The 27,176-nt window shown below is 41.6% G+C and overlaps 1 protein-coding gene across 1 annotated transcript in view; it reads left to right on the forward strand.

The window, feature by feature from the left end:
• The first annotated feature begins 15,050 nt into the window (after positions 1-15,050).
• The window catches only part of cemip2 (cell migration inducing hyaluronidase 2), a 118,732-nt gene continuing 106,606 nt past the window's right edge, over positions 15,051-27,176 (forward strand). The window contains exon 1 of the mRNA XM_080432160.1: positions 15,051-15,308. The gene's annotated coding sequence lies outside the window, so the exon portion shown is untranslated. The remainder of the gene's footprint in view (positions 15,309-27,176) is intronic.

The following is a 27,176-nucleotide window of genomic DNA, read 5'->3' on the forward strand; positions in this document are numbered from 1 at the left end:
AGTCATTTGGAGCAAGTCGGATCTGTTGGGATACTTGTAGTTGTGTCTTGTGTAACCCAGGTTTCAAAAGGTTTTCAAAAGATTTGTGTCACTGCTGTCTGTGTGTCACTGACAGAGACACACACACACAGTCACACACACACTCAGTCTCACTCAATCAATCAGTCAATCAGTCACACCAGTGCTTGCAATTGCAATCACAGCCACACCCTATAAAGCAGAGGCAGTCTGCAGTAGCAGAGTGAGGTGCACACCACTCTGAGGCTGCTGCAGGTCTGTACTCATTTCCAAACACTACTCACATTTTCCAAACTTGTTACATGTGATCAAATGACTAAAACACTTATTATGGCTTTTAGAATTCCACCCACACTGATCGCAAACTGGCTGCTGGCACAACCTGCTAGCTATGACTATATGAAACTGATTGAATTGGTGAGTGAAATGTTTGTTCTTGGTTCAAATGTTTGTTTTGTTTTATTTGAAATGTTTGTTCTAATGTAATTATATTGAAAGTTATGCTTGTAGATACAGTAAGCAGTTTTTTAGTTAATCTGTGATCTTGTAGATCTGCTGTTTTTATTTTATTTGATATTAATTTGGCCTTTGTATGTATCCAGGCCAGGTTTCTTTTCCACATAATAGAACAAGGATCACGATGGCGAGCCAACTAAGCTGAACCCAAACTGAATGAAGTTTGTCCTACCAGGACGGGTAGGCCAAACAGAGCAGCAGCCTCACACACATTTCCCCCCAAGTAACACTACACAATACACTGCCCTCACACTGCCATTACCCTCTGACCATTGACAATTACCTGCTTAAGAACTCTGAACTTGGATACCTTGATACCTTGACGAATATACTTTGCTGAAAGTTAATGAACTGTTGTATGTTTTGTTTTATTTTTATTTTGACCAAATACACAGTATATTTTTGCTTCAAGCATGTCTCTTGTCTATTTAATTTAATGTTGCCATCAATATAATTTATTCCTCCACTTTTCACCTACCTCTGTCTGCAGTTAACTGGTCCTATAACATTTATGCTTTGCCCACTCTAAGCATATGCTACATTTTGGCGAGCCAGCTAGGAGGAGGTTTTTGATGTGCAACATTTAAATTAATATTGAGACTGCAATAATCATGGAGGTATTTGACAAAATTGGTATCAAAATCCCAAACGCTGTTTTGGTGAAGGGGGTAATTGAAACAGAGGATTATGCAGAGGTATTGGATGTTTTGAAGGGATATGGGGCTGTTAATAGGGCTGAAATAATCAAGGACACTGAATCCGAATTTAACCACCATAATATGGTTGTTGAATACTCCTCAGGGAGTGCTTTATTGTCTCTAGAGCCTCTTCTGCCATACAAATATCCCACAGATGACAAATCAAATACGTTCATCATTCAACTTCTGTCGGACATGTATACAGACAGTATAGGCAGTACAAAGACCAAATCTTATTTGGCTGATTTAAAAAATTTGGCTCAAGTAAGTGGAAAGGACTACAGGGAAGTTCTGAAGGACATGATGTCTCAAATTGGTGAATCCATTGCTGACCTCAAGTCAACAGAGGAACCAGCAGAGCAAATGAAAACTTCACCCCAACTACTTTCCATTGCTCCTGATGATCTCAACCCTCCTGAAATCCAGCGGTATGTTGTTGAGCACATTGTCAAAAGTGAGGACAAAGCAAGTCACATGTTTTCTTCTCAACGACTGAGAGCCTTTTCCGGCAAGGTACCCAGACCCTCTCAGGAAGCTGACTATGACACTTGGAGATCCAGTGTTGATTTAATCATGACAGATCCTGCTGTGTCTGATCTTCTGAGATCCAGAAAGATCCTTGAAAGCCTTCTTCCTCCAGCTGTAGATATGGTGAGGCACTTGAATCCAGACACTTTGCCTGCTATTTATCTGCAACTGCTTGATTCTGCTTTTGGCACAGTCCAAGATGGTGATGACTTGTATGCTAAATTCATGGATACTGTTCAAGATGCAGTTGAAAAACCATCTGCTTACCTGCAACGTCTTCATGTAGTCTTGAACCTCACTGTCAAAAGAGGTGGCATTCCTGTCGAAGAAGTAGATAAACATCTTCTAAAACAATTCTGTAGAGGATGCTGGGATAATGCCCTTCTCTCAGAGCTTCAACTCAAACACAAGAAGGTGGATCCTCCATCCTTTTCTGAGTTGCTCTTGCTTTTGCGTACAGAAGAGGATCGCGAAGCAGCAAAATCAATGCGCATGAAACGGCATCTGGGAACTACGAAACAGAAAGTGACATCTAACTGGCAAGTTGCCTCCAGTGATACAGAGGAACAAGGAATGTCTGCTACACTCAAAGCACTCACAAAGCAAATGGCAGAGATTCAAACCCAACTAGCATCTCTAACAGCTAACCAGCAGAGAGCGACAAATTCCTTCTCTCCAAGGTCAGCTAGTAACAGTAAAGCTTTTGATAAAAAGAAATCGCATGCAACTGCTAAACAACCTGTGCAATCCCCACAGACAAACGCAACCCTCAGACCAAAACCCGGATACTGCTTCCGATGTGGAGAGGATGGTCACATTAAACCACAGTGTGACAATGAACTCAATCCTACATTAGTGGCGGAAAAAAGGAAACTATTCAATTCCAAGTGTGAGAAATGGGAGAGACAAAACCCGGACCATTTAAACTAGAAACAGTTCCTGTTGTGGGACGAACGGGGACTGTAACCGATCAAGGATGTCCTAAACCTAAACACAAGCAGAGTGCAAAACTACTTAACATGTCGAGTGCAAAGAATTCAGTCATTAAGCTGCCAAAAGGACTAGTCGGTTCCACATGCACAGCAATAGTCAACATTGCTGGCATTGATTTCAACTGTCTTATGGATACTGGTTCTCAAGTAACCACAGTTCCAATGTCCTTTTATAAGCAGAACCTGTCTGATCAACCCATCAAACCTCTGGGTAATCTGTTGGAGGTTGAGGGTGCAGCAGGACAGGCTATTCCATATTTGGGTTATGTGGAAATGACCATTCGTTTTCCCAAAGACTTTGTGGGAACAGACATTGACATACCAACCCTTGCACTTGTAGTTCCATTTGAAACTCCATCTCCAGTTCTAATAGGAACAAATACACTTGATGTCCTCTTTGACCAATACTTTGGTTTCAAGACCATACGTCATCAACCCAGTCAGTATGGATACCGAGCAGTACTCAAAACACTTGAGTTACGTCAACAACAGAACCGAGATGGAAGTGTTGGAGTTGTGAGGATGCTTAGCAAGACACCTACCATCATTCCTGCATGCCACAGTGTCATTCTTGAAGGTTCAGCTAAGGTCCATAGTCCATCTGGAGACCGCTGGGTGATAGTAGAGCATCCCACCCAGTCATACCTACCTGGTGGCCTATGTGTCAAGAGTTGTCTCAGCACTCTTCCTTCAAATGCACCTTACAAAGTTCCTGTGATGATTACAAATGAAACTGATCAAGACATTACCATTCCACCACTCTGTGTCATTGCAGAGCTGGGCGCTTTCTATTGCATTCTTTCACAACACAATGTAAAAACTTTCCCAGTCTCTGAAAGTCAGAAATCAAACCTGAACATTAACTTTGGTGATTCCCCAGTGTCAGAAGAATGGAAAGAGCATATAACCAACAAGCTTCGTGCAATGCCTGAGGTTTTCGCTTTGCATGATTTAGACTTTGGGTGTACAGACAAGGTGAAACATCACATTAAACTGCATGATGAAACTCCCTTTAAACATCGTGCCAGGCCTATTCATCCTCAAGATATCGAGGCAGTACGTAAACATCTTCACGACTTACTGGAGGCCGGTGTTATCAGAGAGTCCGAATCACCCTTTTCTTCACCCATTGTGGTTGTACGGAAACGAAACAACGATGTACGTTTGTGCATAGACTACCGGAAACTCAATCTTCAAACAGTGAAGGATGCTTATGCGCTACCTAATCTTGAAGATACCTTTTCCGCACTAACAGGGTCCAAATGGTTTTCAGTGCTTGATTTGAAATCTGGATACTACCAGATCGAAATGGATGAAGCTGACAAGGCTAAAACAGCTTTTGTTACACCACTTGGATTCTGGGAGTGGAACCGTATGCCACAGGGAATAACGAATGCACCTAGCACATTCCAGAGATTGATGGAGAGATGCATGGGAGACATACACTTAAAGGAAGTTCTTGTATTCTTGGATGATCTAATAATTTATTCCGACACACTGGAGGAACACGAAATCCGGCTGATGAGGGTACTCAACCGTTTAAAGGAATATGGATTAAAACTGTCACCTGAAAAGTGCAAATTCTTCCAGACCTCAGTTCGATACTTAGGACATATCGTATCTGAAGATGGAGTGGAAACAGACCCAGAAAAAGTAAATGCATTAAAATCCTGGCCAATTCCTAAGAACCTGAAAGAATTAAGATCTTTTCTAGGATTCTCGGGCTACTATCGTCGCTTTATAAAGAGCTACGCTGACATAGTGAAGCCCCTAAACGAACTCACTCGAGGATATCCACCATCACGCAAACCCACAAAGGGTAAAGGAACATGTGATCAATATCACAATCCAAAACAGCCTTTTGGGGGTCGATGGACACCTGACTGTCAAGATGCTTTCGAGAGACTCATAGCAACACTTACCACTGCCCCTGTTCTTGGTTTTGCAGACCCCAAGAAACCCTACATCTTGCATACCGATGCCAGTACCACTGGACTCGGAGCCGCTCTATATCAGGAACAGGATGGGAAACTGAGAGCTATTGCCTTTGCCAGTCGAGGTCTGTCCAACAGTGAATCCAGATATCCCGCCCATAAATTAGAATTTCTTGCACTCAAATGGAGTGTAACCGAAAAATTCCACGATTACTTGTATGGGTGTCATTTTACTGTAGTCACAGACAGTAATCCCCTTACCTACATACTTACTTCTGCAAAGTTAGACGCAACCAGTTACAGATGGTTGGCTGCTTTGTCCACTTTCTCCTTCAAACTTCAGTACCGGGCTGGTAAACAAAATCTGGATGCCGATGGTCTCTCCAGGCGACCACATGAAATGTATCTAGATGATGGCCAGTCTGAGAAAGAGAAGGATCGCATTAGCCGGTTTACCCAACAACACTTGGCTGATGGCTCCATTGAGGATGTCTCCTCCGATGTCGTCACTGCCATCTGTCAGAGTAGCTTGGTCAGAACACACAATGACCCCCATGACCTTACTCTTGTGGAGTCTTTGGCACTTTCTGCTGATGCAATTCCTGACAGCTATGTCGAAGAGGATCAACATGGCTTACCTGTCATTCCTTCTCTATCCCATCTCGATCTTAAAGAGAAGCAGAGGGCTGATCCAAGCCTTCGTGAGGTCATTCTCCAATTGGAAACAGGAGAAAAGGTTCCTCCAACTGTAAGGAAGGAGCTTCCTGACCTTCCACTTCTTCTGAGAGAGTTGAATAAATTGGAGTTGCAGAATGATATCCTGTACCGAAGGAGACAAGAGAATGAACAAATCTCATATCAACTTGTTTTACCAGAAGAGCTGCGTGCAACTGTCTTGCAAAGCTTACATAATGACATGGGTCACATGGGCATAGAAAGAACTCTTGATCTTGTCCGTTCAAGGTTCTATTGGCCCAGATTGTCTGCAGCTGTAGAACATAAAATCAAGACATGTGATCGCTGTATACGCAGAAAAGCTCTTCCTGAGAAAGCCGCACCCTTGGTGAACATAAGAGCAACACGCCCACTTGAATTGGTGTGCATGGATTTCCTTAGTCTTGAACCAGATACAAGCAATACAAAGGATATCCTTGTACTAACGGACCACTTCACCAAGTTTGCCATTGCTATTCCCACTCCCAACCAGAAAGCTAAGACAGTAGCTAAATGCTTGTGGGATAACTTCATTGTCTATTATGGCATACCTGAACGTCTGCACACTGACCAAGGACCTGATTTTGAATCTAAGTTGATCAAGGAATTATGTGAATTTTCAGGAATCCAAAAATGTCGAACAACTCCGTACCATCCACGGGGAAATCCTGTTGAAAGGTTTAATCGGACATTGCTCAATATGTTGGGAACCCTGGAAAACAAGCAAAAATCCAAATGGCGAGAATATGTGAAGCCCTTAGTTCATGCTTACAATTGCACCCGCAATGAAGTAACCGGATTCACTCCGTATGAACTCATGTTTGGACGTTCACCTCGACTACCAGTTGATCTAGCTTTCAACTTACCTGTGAGAGGAGATCAGCCGAAATCTCATTCTCAATACGTACAAAATCTCAAATCCCGATTGGAAGAGAGCTACCAATTAGCTTCTCAAAATGCTCTGAAATCAGCGGAAAGGAACAAAGTTCGTTTTGACAAAAGGATAACTACCTCAGAACTTGAGGTAGGGGACAGAGTCCTAGTCAGAAACGTGCGCATTCGTGGAAAACACAAACTTGCGGACAAATGGGAAGCAGATATCTATGTTGTAATTAATCGTGCAGGAGATCTTCCAGTATACACTGTAAGGCCAGAGAACAAAAATGGGCCTAAACGCACATTACATAGAGATCTTCTCCTTCCTTGTGGGTTTCTTCCCATGACATCAGAGGAAGAATGCCCTCAGCCCATCTCTGTCCGTAGGCCACGAACCCGTCATCACCCCGGTGACAATGAAACTGATGCTGTTGATGTAGACTTTCCAGCAGAGGAGGATTCAGATTATTGGGTCTTACCAAGCCATATTCAGCCAACAGTTAAGCTTACTGTGGACCACAACCTTAATACTGGAGGTGAGATGCAGACAAACAAAACTGTTGAGGAGCAATGTTCTGAACACAGCAATGTGGAGGACTTACCTGAATCTGCTGAAATGGAACACTTACCTGAATCCGCTGAAATGGAACACTTACCTGAATCCGCTGAAATGGAACACTTACCTGAATCTGCTGAAATGGAACACTTACCTGAATCCGCTGAAATGGAACACTTACCTGAACCTGTTGAAATAGAATACTTACCTGAAACCACTGATGGAAGGACCAATCTACCTGAAATTGTGGAGGAAATCCTACCTATCAATACACAACCAGAAGGAAACTTACCGGACGGAAACTTACCGGATGGAGCAATATCTAACAAACCTGAAATTGACCAATCCACTGAACCTGTCATTACAAATCAACCTGAAGCTGGAAGTTCACTCAGGCGTTCAAGTAGACGCAGAGAAGAGCCTAAAAGGTTTCAATATTCTAAGTTGGGCAACCCTTTGATTAATGTTGTACAATCTTTATTTCAAAGTTTATCTACAGCATACACTGATGCTTTAAGTGAGAAGGGTGTGCCTAAGTCTTTTCCCAACCCACAAATCCATGTAATGTAACATGCAACGGGACGTGCATGGATTTAGGGGGGGAGGATGTAACCCAGGTTTCAAAAGGTTTTCAAAAGATTTGTGTCACTGCTGTCTGTGTGTCACTGACAGAGACACACACACACAGTCACACACACACTCAGTCTCACTCAATCAATCAGTCAATCAGTCACACCAGTGCTTGCAATTGCAATCACAGCCACACCCTATAAAGCAGAGGCAGTCTGCAGTAGCAGAGTGAGGTGCACACCACTCTGAGGCTGCTGCAGGTCTGTACTCATTTCCAAACACTACTCACATTTTCCAAACTTGTTACATGTGATCAAATGACAAACACTTATTATGGCTTTTAGAATTCCACCCACACTGATCGCAAACTGGCTGCTGGCACAACCTGCTAGCTATGACTATATGAAACTGATTGAATTGGTGAGTGAAATGTTTGTTCTTGGTTCAAATGTTTGTTTTGTTTTATTTGAAATGTTTGTTCTAATGTAATTATATTGAAAGTTATGCTTGTAGATACAGTAAGCAGTTTTTTAGTTAATCTGTGATCTTGTAGATCTGCTGTTTTTATTTTATTTGATATTAATTTGGCCTTTGTATGTATCCAGGCCAGGTTTCTTTTCCACATAATAGAACAAGGATCACGATGGCGAGCCAACTAAGCTGAACCCAAACTGAATGAAGTTTGTCCTACCAGGACGGGTAGGCCAAACAGAGCAGCAGCCTCACACACATTTCCCCCCAAGTAACACTACACAATACACTGCCCTCACACTGCCATTACCCTCTGACCATTGACAATTACCTGCTTAAGAACTCTGAACTTGGATACCTTGATACCTTGACGAATATACTTTGCTGAAAGTTAATGAACTGTTGTATGTTTTGTTTTATTTTTATTTTGACCAAATACACAGTATATTTTTGCTTCAAGCATGTCTCTTGTCTATTTAATTTAATGTTGCCATCAATATAATTTATTCCTCCACTTTTCACCTACCTCTGTCTGCAGTTAACTGGTCCTATAACATTTATGCTTTGCCCACTCTAAGCATATGCTACATTTGCGTAGTAGAGTCATTTCTTCGAGTACAGCAGGGTGAGTTTTGATTTGTTTGTCATGAAAGTCGAGGAGGTACAGTCCTTGTTTGACCAATGTTAGGTGTTCTCAGAGGGACACACACACGCACGGACGGGTGATTTGGACTAGAAGATACTGTTCCAATCAAGACTGATTGATCCTGTCTTACCTCGCTTCAAAAACGTAAACGTTTTTTTGAAGTGACACACCTATTTATAGAATTGTATTTCGTCATGCATTCCTCTAGCCAATCAAAGGCATTGGTGTCAACATATTAATACGTATTAAGATTTCGGTCTTGTTGTGGGATCAATTCAACTCTAGTCCTCTTCTGTGTTACAATTGTAGATGAGTATGCTTTCTTAGCTTTGGCCTTCTGCGCCTTTGCTTGACCAATGTTAGGTGTTCTCAGAGGGAAACACACACGCACAGACGGGTGACTTGGACTTACTGAAGGTACTGTTCCAATCAAGTCTGATTGATCCTGTTTTACCTCACTTCAAAAAGTAGAGGCTTTTTGAAGTGACACACCTATTTATAGAATTTTATTTCGTCACGCGTCCCTCTAGCCAATCAGAGGCATTGGTGTCAACAAATTGACACGTGTCACGTGGAGCTTGCCCAATGTTAGCTTGGCTAACAATGTTTGCTCACACAAAGCGAAAACATATTCTCCACCTTCGGCGGAGACAATAATACAATGTTTTGCTATAGGACCCCCCAGGAACCCCCTCCTCAAGGACGATGGACCCCCGGGCCAGGGGCAGTGTTGCCAGATTCTGTGAGAGAAACAAGCAACCAGAAAACCAGCCCAAAGGAAGCGACCATGGGCCACAAGAGCATTTTAACAAATACATCAGCTATTTGAAAATAGCCGATCTACAAGCTCACAACGCGTCGCGATGCGACGCGTTGTGAGCTTGTAGATCAGCTATTTTCAAATAAAATCTTGCGGGGAAATAATAATATGCAGATCTGGCAACCCTTTGAGAACTGGCCTAGAACCTGCCAAGTGGAAGTGGATGACGTCTCACTCTCTGTCGAAAGGCGTCGCTTTGCGTTGCGTTTCGAGCTTGTAGATCTGCTATTTTTTATGCTTTTGTGTGACGCTGTAGTGTGATCAAGTAGGGCGTTAATTTACGAAAAAAACACAAAAAGTTAAAAGATGGAGATAAGAGGTTTCTGCCCGACAACAGTGGGAGGGATGTACAGAGATGAGACAGCAGTTGCCTCCTGTAGTTTATACTGTAAGTGATGGAGAGGGAGAGGGAGGGAGGGAGAGGGCTCAAGGGCTTCCAGCTCAGGACAGTTACGTGCCAAGGTTTTATTATAGATTAGCATTTTTCATTAGTTTTTATTTTCGTTTAATTTGGACTTTTCTTTTTTTTTCAATTTACTTTTAATTACGTTCTAATGTCAATGTTCTAGTATAGTTTAATTATTTATTTTTTGTTTATTTTTTATTAGTTTTAGTTTTTTTATTGTAATATGGGGTCTTTGGGGGCGAGATTAAAAAAATGGCGAAATTTGCCCGAGCACATGGAGACACCCTCTGGTTGTACTGTGTCTGCATGGAACATCCTCCTGCCAGACTCTGCTATGTCTTCATATTCATTTCTTCCTTTATTGTTCTCAAAATATTTTAAAGAAAAAGTGAACAGCATATCGACACGCTCGCAACGGGCCTATTTTGGAAAGGCTTACGTTATTAATTCATAATGTATTTTTGTACGTTTGGGTCCCCGGGGACACGCACATCTTTTGGGGTCTCAAGCTGAAAAGGTTTGGGAACCCCTGCTGTAGTGTATAGGGTTATCACAGAGTGACCGTGGGCTAGACCCCTGCTGTAGTGTATAGGGCATCACAGAGTGACCGTGGGCTAGACCCCTGCTGTAGTGTATAGAGCATCACAGAGTGACCGTGGGCTAGACCCCTGCTGTAGTGTATAGAGCATCATAGAGTGACCGTGGGCTGGACCCCTGCTGTAGTGTATAGAGCATCACAGAGTGACCGTGGGCTAGACCCCTGCTGTAGTGTATAGAGCATCACAGAGTGACCGTGGGCTAGACCCCTGCTGTAGTGTATAGAGCATCACAGAGTGACCGTGGGCTAGACCCCTGCTGTAGTGTATAGAGCATCATAGAGTGACCGTGGGCTGGACCCCTGCTGTAGTGTATAGGGCATCACAGAGTGACCGTGGGCTAGACCCCTGCTGTAGTGTATAGAGCATCACAGAGTGACCGTGGGCTGGACCCCTGCTGTAGTGTATAGAGCATCACAGAGTGACCGTGGGCTGGACCCCTGCTGTAGTGTATAGAGCATCACAGAGTGACCGTGGGCTGGACCCCTGCTGTAGTGTATAGAGCATCACAGAGTGACCGTGGGCTGGACAGGTGAACATGCTCACGAGGATCATGGTCTGGGGCGGAGGCCCTTCATGCATAAAGGCCTGCAAGGCCCCATTCCTCTAGCCTGGGATCCAGCCTGCTTCGCTACGTTCGGCGGACTTTTTTTTCTCTCTTCGCTTCTCAGTCTGGAAAGCCTCCCATTGGGAGGTTTTGCAGAACTACACTGGAACTACATATGTTACGTTGGGCAACGTCGTTGCTGATTGGATGTTGTTCAAACGAATGACGAATCACAACGATCACACTGTTTTTTTGGTCCCGCCCCGCACCACAGACCAATCAGAAGCCCCAGGTTCGATTCGAAGCTTTTGGCATGTCCCGCCTCCCTTGGAGATAGGAGGCTTTCCAGACTGAGAAGCGAAGAGAGAAAAAAAAGTCCGCCGAACGTAGCGAAGCAGGCTGGATCCCAGGCTACCATTCCTCCTGTTCGGGACAAGAGAGAGTGATCTTCATTGGGGTCAGTGAATGCAGGTCAGCATACTGTACGTCCCTATAGGCTGTCTTTCTCTCTCCTTGGCAGACAGACACTTGTTCCCTGCAGCTTCATCCTGAACAACATACATCCTGAACAACAAACATTTACATTTTTTGAAAGTATAAAATTATTAAATATGTAAGTAATTTCTTTGTATATTGAAGTTATATGTCATATCTGCCCTATGCAGTTTTTTATTACGAAGCCTAAAAGGCTAACAAAAATGTAGTTTGTATTCATTATGTGCCAATGTTAGATGCCAAAAACACAATGAAATCGTTATGATAATGAATCAACTTAAATTTGTAATGGTGACAGCCCTACTGACACCAATGTAATAATGTCCAGTGGGTTGAACGTCTGAAGGAGGACAATGACTTTATAGTAAACACTGAAAACCTGCTGTGTCACAAAACCAAGTTCACTTGCCATCGAAAAAAGGAGGAGAAAGTCCCCAATGTGACCATGACCACCACCACCCCGGACACTCAGGGTTTTGTTCCCCACATTAAACACAATAAAATGATTGCACAAACATAAACCGATGACATTAATCACACATAGATCCCCATAATAACACATTCCCACAGCAAATAACATCACAACAATAAAACCATAAACATGTGTGTGTGCATGGCTGAAGAGAGATGCTGGGAAGTCCCTCCCAATGTGTCCGATGAACACCACCATGACACGTAGTCCATGAGCCAGACAAGATTTCATTATCGAAAGAGTGGGCAAAACCATAGATATTAAATTGTTCATAGGGTCAATACGAGTAAATAAATATATGATAACCTCTCCACAGGAGCAGCTTTTTCATAGTTATCACACATTTTGTTATTTTCCCCATACGTACATGACAGGTGAAAAAATGACAACATTTAAAAAAGAGCTATCATAATGAAACTTCCTGAGTTGATTACTTACATGAAGACAATGATTTATCGTATTACAAGTTTTCTGAAATTGTATATTTAAATATGCAAATTAGGCATACGAAAATATGCCCGAATTTGTATAACTTTCCAGAATCAACATTGGAACATCGGACAAAGCCAGAGTGAACATTCTTATTTCATTTTGTTAAGATGTTGGAGTCAAAGGTTTTTAACGAGGGAATATTCAATATCTGGCTCAATTTTGGGGCTCTGGCTCATGGACTAAATGCCTAATTTGCATATTTAAATATACAATTTCAGAAAACTTGTAATACGATAAATCATTGTCTTCATGCAAGTAATCAACTGAGGAAGTTTCATTATGATAACTCTTTTTAAAATGTTGTAATTTTTTCACCTGTCATGTACGTACTGTATGGGGAAAATAACAAAATGTGTGATAACCATGAAAAAGCTGCTCCAGTGGAGAGGTTATCATATATTTATTTACTCGTATTGACCCTATGAACAATTTAATATAGGTATGGTTTTGCCCACTCTTTCGATAATCATTGCTCAATTTTGGGGCTCTGGCTCATGGACTAACGGGATGCTGATGGTGTGTTGGGAAAGGAAAAGCACTGAGGGGCCAATATTTCAACCTATCCTTCTGTGATGGCCCGATGTGATGGCCACACCATGTTGGACAGACACTTGTCTTTTATGGTTTATTAATTAAGTTTATATTTATTTTCAGCACTACATACTACAAACATAAAGGACTACACACAACCGGTTAAATGACACACTGTTTATTGCAAGTTTGGTGATAAAGTTACTGACTGGAGTGTACATCCATTAAGTTATCTTTTGTCAAGGCCAAGTTGTTTTATCAGGAGTTATTTAATTTGTATTTAAGTTTATTTTGTTTTGTTGAGTTATCAGTTTGGAGGAGTGCTGGAGTTCAGATGATTGGCCATGGAAAGGCCTGCTGCTTCACATGTGCTTATAAGGAGCTGATTAGTAATTGGACTGCACCATGTCCCCTGTGCACATGGGGAGGGGCAGGGGTTTATTATGAGTTTGAAATTATTGCTCCAATTGTGAAGAAATGTGTTTTGATATGTCAGTTGTATGTAATTACTTTAGTTAATCTGAATTAGTGCTGTAGTGGATTATGTTGTAGTCATTTGTAGTCTGTTTAATGTCTTTGTCTATTCCCCTTCGTGTCAAGAGTGGATTGATCACCCACTAAATATGTTCCCCTCATGTCTCATTTAGGTTTGGTGTTGTCATGCTGTGCAGTTGAGGTCTGTTCAGTTGGTTTAAGTTGACCTCCTTTTGTTTTTGGGCCTAGAGTTATGAATTGTCATGTTTTTATGGGAAAATAAAGTACGTTTTAAATAAACTACGCATGTGTCCTAGTGTATCTCTTGCCGACCAACTCTGGTCCCTGACACCTTCTGTCATAACCACCAACAATATTGAGTCGGTTTATTTATTTCGACAGTGTATTTATTTATTCAGGAGCCATGCAAAGTAACACGTTGGCCCTGGTTACTTTGCATGTCTCCTGAATGAATGAATAAATAAGTAAATAAATTGTATATAAAAAAACTAAACAATTTTGATACATTGATAAATGGGGGCCCTGGCAGTGCCCTCATTTATCACTATCATTGTTTCATGAATATCGTCATCCAAATTGTGTCACTTAATATCTATCAAATCCTGAAGAAAATAAATAAATAAAGCAGCATTCTATTTATTTTCCCCGGACCTCACTTTGAAGAACCACAGCTGTAGAGTAACCTGCTTTGTATGCATGCTGTAGATCTGACTTAATGCTGTTTTCTGCAAGATATAGTGCTGGTTCTGCTTAAACATAAATGTCCTGCAGAAGCTTACTCAAGACACATACTATTAGGCCTACTGTTTGGTCATGTAAATGGCTCCCTACAGTTTATTTTAAAGCGCATTTCTTAAAACACAGATTGAATTTAAAGGCTTAGCAATTGATTCACATACAGTAGCGGATGGCTGAAGCAGTCTGCCATCAATATGATCAAACCCACAAGGTTTATCACCTTTAATTGTGTGGAGTAGCTTTACCATAATAATCATAATAGGCTTAGAGTTCAAACATACAATCCTTACCACACATGATATGATTTCTTATTATAGCTTTAGTTTAGACAGCCTACCACTCATATTCAGCATTTGATTTCTTAATGTATTCACTTTGCTGAGGAAGTAAATATTGAAGTAATTTGCAATGTCAAATGGTCTAGCAATGAATCCTCTATTCAGTTCAGTAAATCATAAGATGTTTTGGCCATTTTAATAGAAAATATTATGAGTTACATTTAGTTTGACTCGGTTCCAATGTTGTGGTAATATTTGACAATTTGGCCAATGTTTGACCGTATTTTATAGGATAGTTTGTTGGTTTCTTTTGACGTAGTAATGGTCTTATTTGTATTTATTTTGTTCATTTTAGAGGTGTTAGAAAGTCATTAAATTGTAACTTTATAAATGTGCAGATACCCTGCATGCATTTACACTGTATGTTGGTTTGTTTACTGTTGAGTGAGAAAACAATGTTGCATAATTAAGCTAATCATTTGGGGGCCCCCCCCTGTATGTAATACATGTAAATGGCATTGTCATAATTATGCCATGCCCTCCCTCACCAGCAGGCGGCGGTGTTTCTCAACCTTTAAGCCCCACCCTTGGACCCTCCTCCTCCTCCTTTCACTTCCTCTAGTCTCTCCTCTCGGTGTGTGTGTGTGTGTGTGTGGTGGGACAGGAGGAGACAGGAGGAGGGGGGACACGGGACAGGACAGGAGGGACAGGACGGTACGGGGACGGTTCAAAAAGACATGTGAACACCATGTGAAGCTAAACTATATAAAGAAGAGTCACTTCGAACGCTACAGCCTCCTGGACCCACAGGAGGAGGAGGGTTTATATACCGGTATATCGTCTCTGTTCTGCCCGTCCCGAGGAGGGTTCTATGCGGTTCATGGACAGCAGAGAGACGACACATTGTATCCAGTGAAAGGTAACCATTCTAACCTTAACCTCCACAGGCAGCGACCAGGATACAATGTAGCTTCTGGTCCAGAGAGAGCGTTAACGCTGTGGACCAGAAGCTACATCATGTAGCGTCAAACTTTTTACACCAACCTCTAGAACTGTGAGAGCAACACAATGTAATGTGGTCACATTTAGTGGCTCTCAGAGTTACACAAACCTGTGTGTTTGTATTTGGAAGGAGAGCTGCTGGAGGCTCCTTAGTGCTGGACCCCACTCTGAGGAACACTACTCTGGATACATTGTTTCCAGACCACGCTGTGTGTGTGTGTGTGTGTGTGTGTGTGTGTGTGTGTGTGTGTGTGTGTGTGTGTGTGTGTGTGTGTGTGTGTGTGTGTGTGTGTGTGTGTGTGTGTGTGTCTGGGGGGGGGGGGGGGGGTGTAAGGAGCTGTGTTTTCATCTAGTATTGTAATGTAGGCTATAGGAGCCTTGAGGTAAAAAAAAAAAGGCTATATTTTGGGTTAGGTTTCTGTCTGTTGACATGCAAGGCGCTCATGCTGCTGTGTGAGAGAGAAGTGTTTGGAGCTGCTGAAGTTTAGGGTACTGCAACGTGTCCACACACCTTATGAACTGTCACTTATGGACACACCTTATGAACTGTCACTTATGGACACACACCTTATGAACTGTCACTTATGGACACACCTTATGAACTGTCACTTATGGACACACCTTATGAACTGTCACTTATGGACACACACCTTATGAACTGTCACTTATGGACACACCTTATGAACTGTCACTTATGGACACACACCTTATGAACTGTCACTATACACACACCTTATGAACTGTCACTTATGGACACACCTTATGAACTGTCACTTATGGACACACACCTTATGAACTGTCACTTATGGACACACACCTTATGAACTGTCACTATACACACACCTTATGAACTGTCACTTATGGGCACACCTTATGAACTGTCACTTATGGACACACACCTTATGAACTGTCACTATACACACACCTTATGAACTGTCACTTATGGACACACACCTTATGAACTGTCACTTATGGACACACACCTTATGAACTATCACTATACACACACCTTATGAACTGTCACTTATGGACACACACCTTATGAACTGTCACTATACACACACCTTATGAACTGTCACTTATGGGCACACCTTATGAACTGTCACTTATGGACACACACCTTATGAACTGTCACTATACACACACCTTATGAACTGTCACTTATGGACACACACCTTATGAACTGTCACTTATGGACACACACCTTATGAACTATCACTATACACACACCTTATGAACTGTCACTTATGGACACACCTTATGAACTGTCACTATACACACACACCTTATGAACTGTCACACACACACACACACACACACACACACACACACACACACACACACACACACACACACCTTATGAACTGTCACTTACACACACCTCTGTATGTAGAATTTTCACGTTTTTTTTTCTTCAAAAATAGCAGATCTACAAGCTCATAGCACAGCATTTGGTGCCACACTATGAGCTTGTACATCTGCTATTTTTTTATAGCCAAATACATTTTAAAATGACACAGATCTTAATGGATACATTTTGGTTTATTCCGTGGGAGGAAGGTGATTTAGGAGCCTGTTTTTTAACCACGTTTTTGTATAACTCATAACAAACGTTGTGTTTCTAAACTACAAACTTGTAGCTTTTCAGCTACAATAGCCGTTTTGAATCCAAATAGGGCAATTGTGTGACACCTGATCCGAAAAACAACAACAACAACAACAACAACAACAACGTGTTGTCACCTTTTTCACCTCAGGGCTGTTTGCAGGCCTGTGTTATATAATGGTGCATAACATCATACACCATCACACACCTGTTATTGTGCACTGCTTACATACTTACCCAAACATTAACTCTTAAATACACACTTAGCACCCAAAGGACCCACAATGGAAATAATAAGCTCTTGTGTCATTTTGACACATATTGTACAAAGATGACATATTGGCATATTATTTATTAAAGGTAGGGTAAGTGATTTACTTTGGTTAAAATAAGTGTTAAATAGCTCTATATTCTGATAGTACTCATTGCTATAGAGTGTTTGTTCAGTAAAAGGAGTCTCCCTTGTCTCTCCAGCTCTTTATTAAACAGAAAATGCATTTTCAGTGCTCTCTCCTCATTGGCTTAAATTTCGTCACCTACCTGGAAAAAAAAATCTGTTTACTAAAGAGCTGGAGAGACCCCTGTGACCGAACACACACTCTGTAGCAATGATTACTATCACAATATAGTACTTTAACCTTTTTAACAAAAAAAAACTTTTTTACCAAAAGATATCACTTACCCTAACTTTTAATTTAATGCATTTGTTATATTCCCAGTAAAATGTCAATCAGACCATGTTAAATATACTTTTGCTGCAGACCTTTCAGGTAATATTAAAAACCAAGATGTTGTCGTTCATCAACAGTATAGTGTAAGTGATATTTTATGGTTAAAACAAAATATATCTTTTAATTTTTTCATTGGTCTCCCCATCTCTCCAGCTCTTTAGTGAACAATACATACATTTTCAGGTGGGATACCAATTTAGTCCAATCAGGAGAGTAGTACCCATTTATCAGCTTAAATTGTCCCAGTTGTTTGTCTGCTCATTTCTTTATGTCATCACTTCCAATTTCTCTTGTTCATCCTTTATGTTTTTTTCTGTGCAGCGAAAATAGCTGTTCTACAACAAGCTCTCAATGCGTCTGTGACGCATTGAGAGCTTGTAGATGGCTATTCTTGGTTAGTATTTTCAGATTAGAGCATTTGAAGTGGTCAAACTAGCAATCTGTTCAGAAGCATCTTCCATAAAATATTAATAGTCTTGGATATTTCATATAAAAGGAAAGGTTAAAGGGATAGTTCACCCCCAAAATGACTTTTTTTCCCTAGAGATTAATCACCCCATGGAGACTTGATTTCATGGATATCTTTTTTGTTTTTGTCGCATTCCTAAGCCAATTTGATGACCGGCAGCGGTTCCGGTAGGAGACACAAAGAGTCTCCTTTGTGTCTCCTACCGGTCCGCTGGTCATCAAATTATTGCCTTAGGAATGCGACAAAAACAAAAAAGATATCCATGAAATCAAGTCTCCATGGGGTGATTAATCTATAGAACAAATAAATCTACTCCTTGGGGTTACAGAAGCAATGGATGATTCTGAGATGATTATTCTCCAGATGGTGATTCCTAGATGATGATCTATAATCTCTAGATGATGATCTATAATCCCTAGATGCTGATGATCTATAATTCCTATGATGATGATTCCTAGATGATGAATGTCTGGCCGGCCCATCCCTCCCATCATGGATTTGAATGTTTCCCTGCATACTGTACTGTAACATCTGGTAGATATTCAGTAGTTCTTCTGAAGTCATGACAATGTGGGAATATGTGAGTCAGTTCCTTCTTAAGCCACTCGAACCGGGAACGCATCTGTGTGACGACTTCATCCATGTTTTATACTTTGGCTATTCAAAATTGGCTTTTCAAAAAAGAATGGAAAGAAAATGTGTGCAAATCTTTGAATATAGATTTTAATTTGTAGATTTTTTTTTAACTCAAATCTTTGCTTCTGGGGATTCTAATGTTCTACAAATTCTACAAATAATTTCCTAACAGTTCCTAACAGTTTTTTTGCTATAATATCAGTGGTTCTCAATCTCAAACTTCTTCATGTCAAGGACCACCCAAAATGTATTTGGCCGCGGACCCCCATCTCAAAATATGTTGTTCCAGGGAGCCCCCAGAAGCAAAGATGAGTTAAATATGTATATATACGTATAGCAGATCTACAAGTTCATAGCGCAGCACTCGGTGCCGCACTATGAGCTTGTAGATCTGCTATTTTTGAATAGCCAAAGAAATCTAAAATGACAGAGATGCGTTCACGGATTGAATGGGTTAAGAACATGTGTGTGTGAGCGCTCGCGAGCGTGTGTGTGTGTGTGTGTGTGTGAGATAGAGAGAGAGTGTGTGAGAGAGAGAGAGTGTGTGAGAGAGAGAAGTTCCTCAACTGAGGATGTTCTGTTTGTTGACATTGGCAGACAATGAGTTGATCCTGAAGTGTTCCTCAGGCTCAGTTCTCCATATCAGTAGCAGGGGTTCCAATGGGGGCAGTTTTTCTTTTTCGACCTTGTATAACCCAATTTATTGTTCCTAATGTACGACTGCGTTTGCGCAGCGAAACTAGCAGATCTACATGCTCACGTTGCATTGCGGAATGCGACAGATCGTGAGCTTTTAGATTTGTGCTGCCAGTCTGGTGAAGTATACAATAAATGCACTCTAGAACAGGGGTCATTTTTCAAGGCCAAGGACCCTTTGTCTGAGAGAGTGATGAAGCAGGGACCCACACTACATATTTTTATAAAATTGTTTTGCAGATTAAACTTTTTCATAGATTTCATACAGCTTCATAGACCTATTTGACAGTTGACAACCTAGGGGTGCCGGACCCACTGTTGAAGACGTTCTCAACCTTTTCAGGCTGCGACCACCCCAAAAAATCATATTTGAACTGGGGACCCCAAGTAATCATGTTTGAACTGGGGACCCTCCAGGCCCCCACCCTGACAAGCACTTGGAATTGTAGGAGTTGAGGCATTACATTTAGTTTGACTTGGTTTCACAGATAAATATTGTGAAAATAGCTGAACTACAAGGTCACAACGAGGCGTTCAGAGCTTGTAGTGAGCTTGTAGATCAGCTATTTTCACAGATTTTGCCTCTTTCTTATATTATTTGACAATCTTTATAGTATAGTTTGTTGATTACTTTTGATGCAGTAATGATCTTTTTTCATTTAATTCCTTTCTTTTTTTGGGAATTAAAAAGGTCTTAAAAGTCCATAAAAATCATGTGGGGACCCCCCTGGGTGTCCCGATCCACAGGTTGAGAACCACTAGTGGAATGTGAGTAATTTAGGAGGATAGGCAGCCTTATAACATGCTGGCTGACTGATGTTTGGCACAGATTGCAAAAAACAGAAAAATGAAAAAGTGAAAGTCCCACCACCACCACCACCACCACCAGAATGTCAGCTTCCATTTATTTAGGACATCTTGAAGTAGCTAAGTAGAGAAGTGTGGTATTATTTAGGCCTCAATCAGTGTTGCCATGTCTGCTTGTTATAAGCGACTTTGGGCTTGTTGTTTCTGTAATGTTGCATGTAAATATTGGTCTCCGCCAGGCCGAAGGCATTTTGCACCCTGTCCGTCTGTCTGTCCGTCCGTCCGTCCGTCCGTCCGTCCGTCCGTGTGTGTGTCCGTGAGTGTGTCCGTCTGTGAACAGCTAATCTGCGGCACCGTTGGCCCGATCGCAGCGAAACTGTGCACACACACTCCCTGGATGGCAGAGCAGAACCTCGGTCCCAAATGTTTCATATCGGCCTATTATAGCGCCACCAGGAGGCAGATTTTTGCAAAACATATTTTTTGATAATACAAATTCTGTCCAAACATCACGCAAATCAGTACACAGCATCTCTATAGTCATTACCAAACGGGTCAGTCAGATTTTTCATATTCCATGCTGATTGGCTAAGATTGGCTTCCAAAGTTTGCAGGAGTGCTCCGTTTTGACTCAAATCATGAACACAGCGTGCGATTGCCGTGAAACTTTGCACACACATTGCCCCCTAGGCCAAGGAAGAAATGCCACCCTACATTTTTCAAATCGGCCTTAACACTCTCACCGCCAGGCCCGTAGCCTACGGGCCGATAAATCCAACTGTAAAGCGCTGATCCCGTAGCCTACGGGCTGTGGTGCTTTTTCATTTTTTTCGAAAAAAAAAACTTTTTTCAATTTTCTAGTACGGCACATTTCATTGTAACACCACCGGAAATGGAATTATTCGGGATCACGTTTTGCCGATCCCATAGGACTCCATTCTAAAGCGCACACTGCAACGCCATTTTCTTCGATTGTAGTTTTTCTCCTCGCTGATCACTGTTTAACCTAAACCGTTCTAACTACAACATGGATGCCCCGTTTGACACGTGGTTTGGACTGGTACACGCAGGGAGATCTCCGCGATGTTTACAAACAGTGCAGAGCTCAATCTTAAGGATTTTAACGAGGTCTATGGCAACGTGAAAAAAACAAAAAACAACAATAAAACGTTGGCACTGGTGAGTACATTATGAGATTAACCTCTGGCGGTCAATGTGTTAACAGGCCGGTTCACATTTTTACCTATAACTGGACCGACCATATATGTTCAAAGTGTTCATGTGGCCTATATAGTCGCTTCTTTTGGGATTGTTTTCATAGACCTGGTTGCTTATTTCTCTCGCAAAATCTGGCAACGCTGACCTCGATGAAGGATTGTGGGGGAGAATCTAGAGTATTATATAGTGAGTATGTCAGATCTGCTCCAGGGACTGGATTCTAATGGACTAATGGGGAGAAATTGGGTTTTTTGTTGAACTGGGCAAACACTCCACTGTATTCCCAGCAGCCATGCTTGACTGACACTCTGTGTATTTTCATTTTTGTGGGCTCTTAATGCAGAGAGTATGTGTTTATAATAAAGAGAGTATGTGTTTTAATGCTTATTTTATGAGCCGTAAGAGATTGTGTTCGGAGGTAAATAAATAGGAGACGAGTGTGTGTGTGTGTGTGGTGTGTGTGGTGTGTGTGGTGTGTGTGGGTGTGTGTGTGTGTGTGCGTGCGTTAGAGAAATGATTGCTTAATGGTTCCAAAAATGTTTTTTTAGAGTTAGGCTTTCAATTAGGAAAATAATATCATCGTTGTCTAGCAGAAACCTCTTATCTCCATATTCTAACTTTTTGTGTTTTTTCGTAAAGTAGGATTAGACATAAGGAGGTTAGGTTTAGGGGTGGAGTTTTGCCTGATTTAATACTTGTAGTTGCGAGCCGGTTTCGGCACACAGAAAATAGACGATCTTCAAGCTCACAACGCTTCGCAGCGCGATCTGTCATGAACTTGTAGATCGCAATTATTTCTTTACGAATGGCATTCATAAAATCACTGTCTGTTTGTTTTATAAAGGGACAAATCTGTGTCATTTTAAGATTTCTTTGGCTATTCAAAAATAGCAGATCTACAAGCTCATAGGGCGGCACCGAGTGTAGATCTGCAAAACATTTTTGAATCCTGAAAATGTGTGCAAATCTTTGATTATATATATACAGGCCTATATACATGCTTTAAAGTTGACATTTTTTACTCCGATCTGTGCTTCTGGGGGGTCCCTGGAACAACATGTTTTGTGATGGGGGTCCGCGGCCAAATACATATCATTTTGGGGGTCCTTGACAATATGTAAAAGTTGGAGCACCACTGATATATAGCAACACAAGTTGTTCAGAAAACTGTTAGGATTTAGAAGGCATTTTAGGTGAGCTGGTTCCAGTGAGGTTTCTACTGAGGCAGCAGTCAGTCAGTCTGTTGTGGTTTTATACGACTTTAACAAGCCTGTGTTAAACACTGGGTCATTCTACTGGTCACATCATGCCCTTAACCCAACCCCTGTGTGTGTGTGTGTGTGTGCATGCGTGTGTGTGTGTGAAGTGTGTGTTTTTCTAGCTTTTTACCCCCTTCTTTCTCCCCAATGTAGTCATCATGCCAGTGAACTCCTCCCCACACACATTCCTGTGTGTTGTCACTGCTGTCGTATCCTTCTGACTCACCTGCCTTTAGTGAGGAGCCTCCACCAGGAGGACGTAGAGCCTTCGTCCTACTCCTCCCGCCCAACACTCAACTACGTGCAGTGACAAATATCACCCTCCCCTCCCTCCCCCCGAACACGGGCCAATTGTAGGACTGTGGGGAAAAATCCATTCAAATACTAATCACGATTGTCATGTCGGACGATTCAGAATCGATTCTCATTTTCCAAAAATCTATTTTTTCTCCAGTGTTCAGTATTACAAATACAGTATTTTTGTATGACATTTTTTTTTTTTTTTTAAACAATATATTTATTGGCATTTTCAATTATATAACATACATAACAATATGGCTTTTGTATTAAATGTCTATAAATAATCAAACAAAAACAGAGCAATAAGACATCACATAGAAATCATACACATACATAATAACAACATGACAACCAAAAACAGAAAAATACATTACAAAAACATCAGAAAAACAAAAAACAAAAACGGATATGGTCATGGTCTTTCTTCCCACAGTATGAAGTAGCAGAATTATTAGCAGAAATATTTACACAGGTCCCAAAGGATTACCTTCCATAAACTGTATGAACTGTCCCCAAATTTCTTGAAAGATGGCAGGTTTCTTTTTAATGGCAAAGGTGAGCTTCTCAAGTGCAAGACAATTTGATAATTCTCTATACCATTGTCTGATGTCTGGTTTATCTGGGTTTTTCCAAAAGAGCGCAATTGTATGTTTAGCCTGGAGAAGAGAGTATATAATCATACTCTTTTTTTTTACTGTTCATTTTGAGATTATCAGGAAATATGCCCAGAATGCACAGCTGTGGGCAGATATGAATATTTTCTGAGACTATCTGGGATAATATACCAAGTACCTCTTTCCAAAACTTCATGATCTCTGGGCATTGCCATAAACAGTGAAATAATGTACCCTTTTCCACATTGTTTTTTAATCGAGAATCGTTTTGAATAGGAAAAAAAAAAAGATTTTGAATCGGGAATCGTTTGTTTAGAAAAGAATCTGAATTGTGACCCCAAGAATCGGAATCGAGATAGCAGACGATTCATCACAGCGGAGCCCTAGCCAATTGTGTTGGTTATGTGCTCGACAAAGCCGAATGCACCACAGTGGATTTGAACGCACAACCTCTGTGGCGGTGGTGGGCAGGCACTTTACCACTGCTCCACCGGAGCGCCCTCCATTTTTCAACTCTTCAATGTTTTTATTTTTCACAAATTAATGCCCTACTTCTTCACGCTACAGTTTTTTTTTTGTATTAAAAAGGTCTTAAAAGTCCTTAAATTGTCCCTTTAGAAATGTGCAGTTACCCTGTATACAGAGAGACATGAGAAAGCAATGTTGCTGATCATCTGGGGACCGTTTCCTGGAAAGCAACAGTTTTGGACATACAAGGTTTTACTGGGTTTTTACAGTGGTTGTGGAGCACAGACAGACAGACAGACAGACAGACAGTGTTATTACACTTTCACCGGGTGTTTGTTTTTGAGGAAAAAGTGCTGTGGCACTCTTTTTTTCCTGCCGTGTCATTTCCTTACGCATGGTGTCTGTGTGCTCTGGCATTTGTCCATGTGTCCTGTGTGTGTGTGTGTGTGTGAGTGTGAGTGTGTGTGAGTATGTGTGTGTGAGTGTGCATGCATAATATGTTCTTGAATGTAAGTGTGCCAGTGTAATTGACTGTGTGTTTGTGTATACTGATCCTTGCGTGAACACACGCACACACACACACACTTGTCTTTATGACTGTGTGTGTGTGTGTGTGTGTGTCTGTGTGTGTGCGTCCACACACATGCTATTATTTTAACACCATGTGTAAAACATGGTTGTAAGTGTAAAGAGAAGTCCTGCGCGCTTCAGCCAGCAGAAGGTAGAAGGGCTCGTCGGTGTTCAACAGGGATAACATGCATCACTGGACTGGTCTGCACGTGTTTTATTGTTTTGCAGGGGGACTGACGTTTCCACTTTCGTCTTCTCTCAGAGTCAAACAGGTCTTGACTCTGAGGAAGACGAAAGTGGAAACCAGTCTATCCCTGCAAAACAATAAAACACGTGCAGACCAGTCGAGTGCTCCAGTATATTTTATTTGGGTAGTCTCTTCTCTTCTGAAGTGCCCAGGTATTATTATTATTATTTTCTCTGATTCAAGGTAGTAAGTGTGTTGGTACTGGTAAACAGGATAGAGTAAAGTCAGTAGACCAAGTCCTTGGTACTGGTGAGCTGGATCAGGGACATAATTGTAATTATTGTATCGATTCAATTCCTTTTCTGCTTTTCAATTCCATAGTTCTTATCGATTTTCCGTTTCAGTTTCATAAAGGTAAAAGAATACGCTCAAACGTTTAGGTAATAAATGATAAATATGTCAGGAGGGGTTCGCTAGAACTTCCTTGTTACCGTGGAAGAGAATATTTTTGCTTTGAATATTTTTACTTTTAGTGGTTTATGCCATATGATTGTCTCTGCCAGGCCAAAGGTTTGGCCGAAACTATGTTTTTCAATTTTACCCTGTCCGTCCGTCCGTCCGTCCGTCCGTCCTTCTGTGGACAGCTGATCTCCGGCACCGTTGGCCCGATGGACGTTAAACTGTGCACACACACTCCCTGGATGCCAGAGCAGAACCTACATTTTCTTTTTTTTTGCTAAACAATTCTTTGATATTACTCCTATTGATTGAATTAGGGGTTCAGCGTCTTGCTCAAGGACACCTCGACACTAACTCTGGGGGGGGGGGGGGGCCCGGGATCGAACTGGGAACCTCACGGTTGCCATCCGGCCACTCTACCCCTGAGCCACTGCCGCCCGAATATAACTGAATTGGCTGAAAAGGCGGTAACAAGTCTAGTTTATTTTCAAGCCACGCCGTTTGGCACGCCGTTTGGTATGGAGATTACAACATCCCCTTCAGGCTGCCTAGGGGGGGGGGATTCTCATAGGGGAAATACTGGACTTCATTTCTATTGGTATCCGTAACTGGCAATTTGGATTCAGTTCCCATTTTGGAACCTAACTCCGATACCCAAAACCCAAAGCAGGATTACAGATTGAAGTCCTCCTCGGTACTACTGGTGGTAAACAGGATAGACCCAAGTCCAGAAGAATCCTCTTCTTCCTCACTGTAATTAGGGCCATCTGTTTAGGCTCAGCAGCTCACAGACTGTGGAATGCTTGCATCCACTATTTACTGCTCCCCATTCATTAATGTGGACAAGAGCAGCCAAGGTCAGAGCACGTCCGTCTGAGCCAAAACAATCCAGGGGAGACACAGTCACACTGAGATTAATAGACCATTTCAGGCCAGAACTATCGCTTAGTGTCGTCTTGTTTGTTTCCGTAGACCAGTGGTTCTCAAACCTTTTCTTGTCAAGGACCCCCAAAATTATGTATTTGGCCACGGGACCCCCATCTGAAAATATTTCAGGGAAGATCTTTGTTGTTTAAAAAATATTCAAAATGATTATCACAATTCCTCAAGATTGTTCTACATATTTCACAAGCTCACAGATATTTTTTAATAGTCAAAGTATAAAGACAGTGATTAAAGTGATTAAACTGATTTTGATGCTATCTTACAATAAATGCTCAGAATGTATGTATGTCTGTAATCCACGTATCTCGAAAAATTCGGCACACATGTCGCAGACGACCAGAGTGAGTGCAGTGCCCGGAGTCGACTCAGTCGGATAGACGGTTGTCCAGATTCACCAGAAAAGGCTCTGGCTGTGGCCCAAATATGACCATTACATTGGTTGTATGACCAGGTTATACAGCATGACCATTACATTGTAAACGCTGAGGTTCTCGTATAAGCCCTCCTAGGGTTTCTTACCTCACCGGCACAACAATATATTCTGTCATCTTTCCTAGGAAAGAAGTTCTATATATATATATATGTATATGATTCCTGTTGTGCAAATCAATAAATCAAATCAAATCTATTGCTGTAAGAGCCGATCTATCTATCTTCTCCTCTCTCTAAAGATCTGAGGGTCTTATTCAGTGGCTTCACAAAAGGATGTGAATGATTAACCTACTGTTGTAAATATACACAAGGCTTGACACACACACACACACACACACACACACACACACACACACACACACACACACACACACACACACACACACAC

The sequence above is a fragment of the Gymnoscopelus braueri genome (assembly GCF_963280865.1).
Source record: "Gymnoscopelus braueri genome assembly, chromosome: 7".
In the NCBI taxonomy this organism is placed as follows: Eukaryota; Metazoa; Chordata; class Actinopteri; order Myctophiformes; family Myctophidae; genus Gymnoscopelus; species Gymnoscopelus braueri.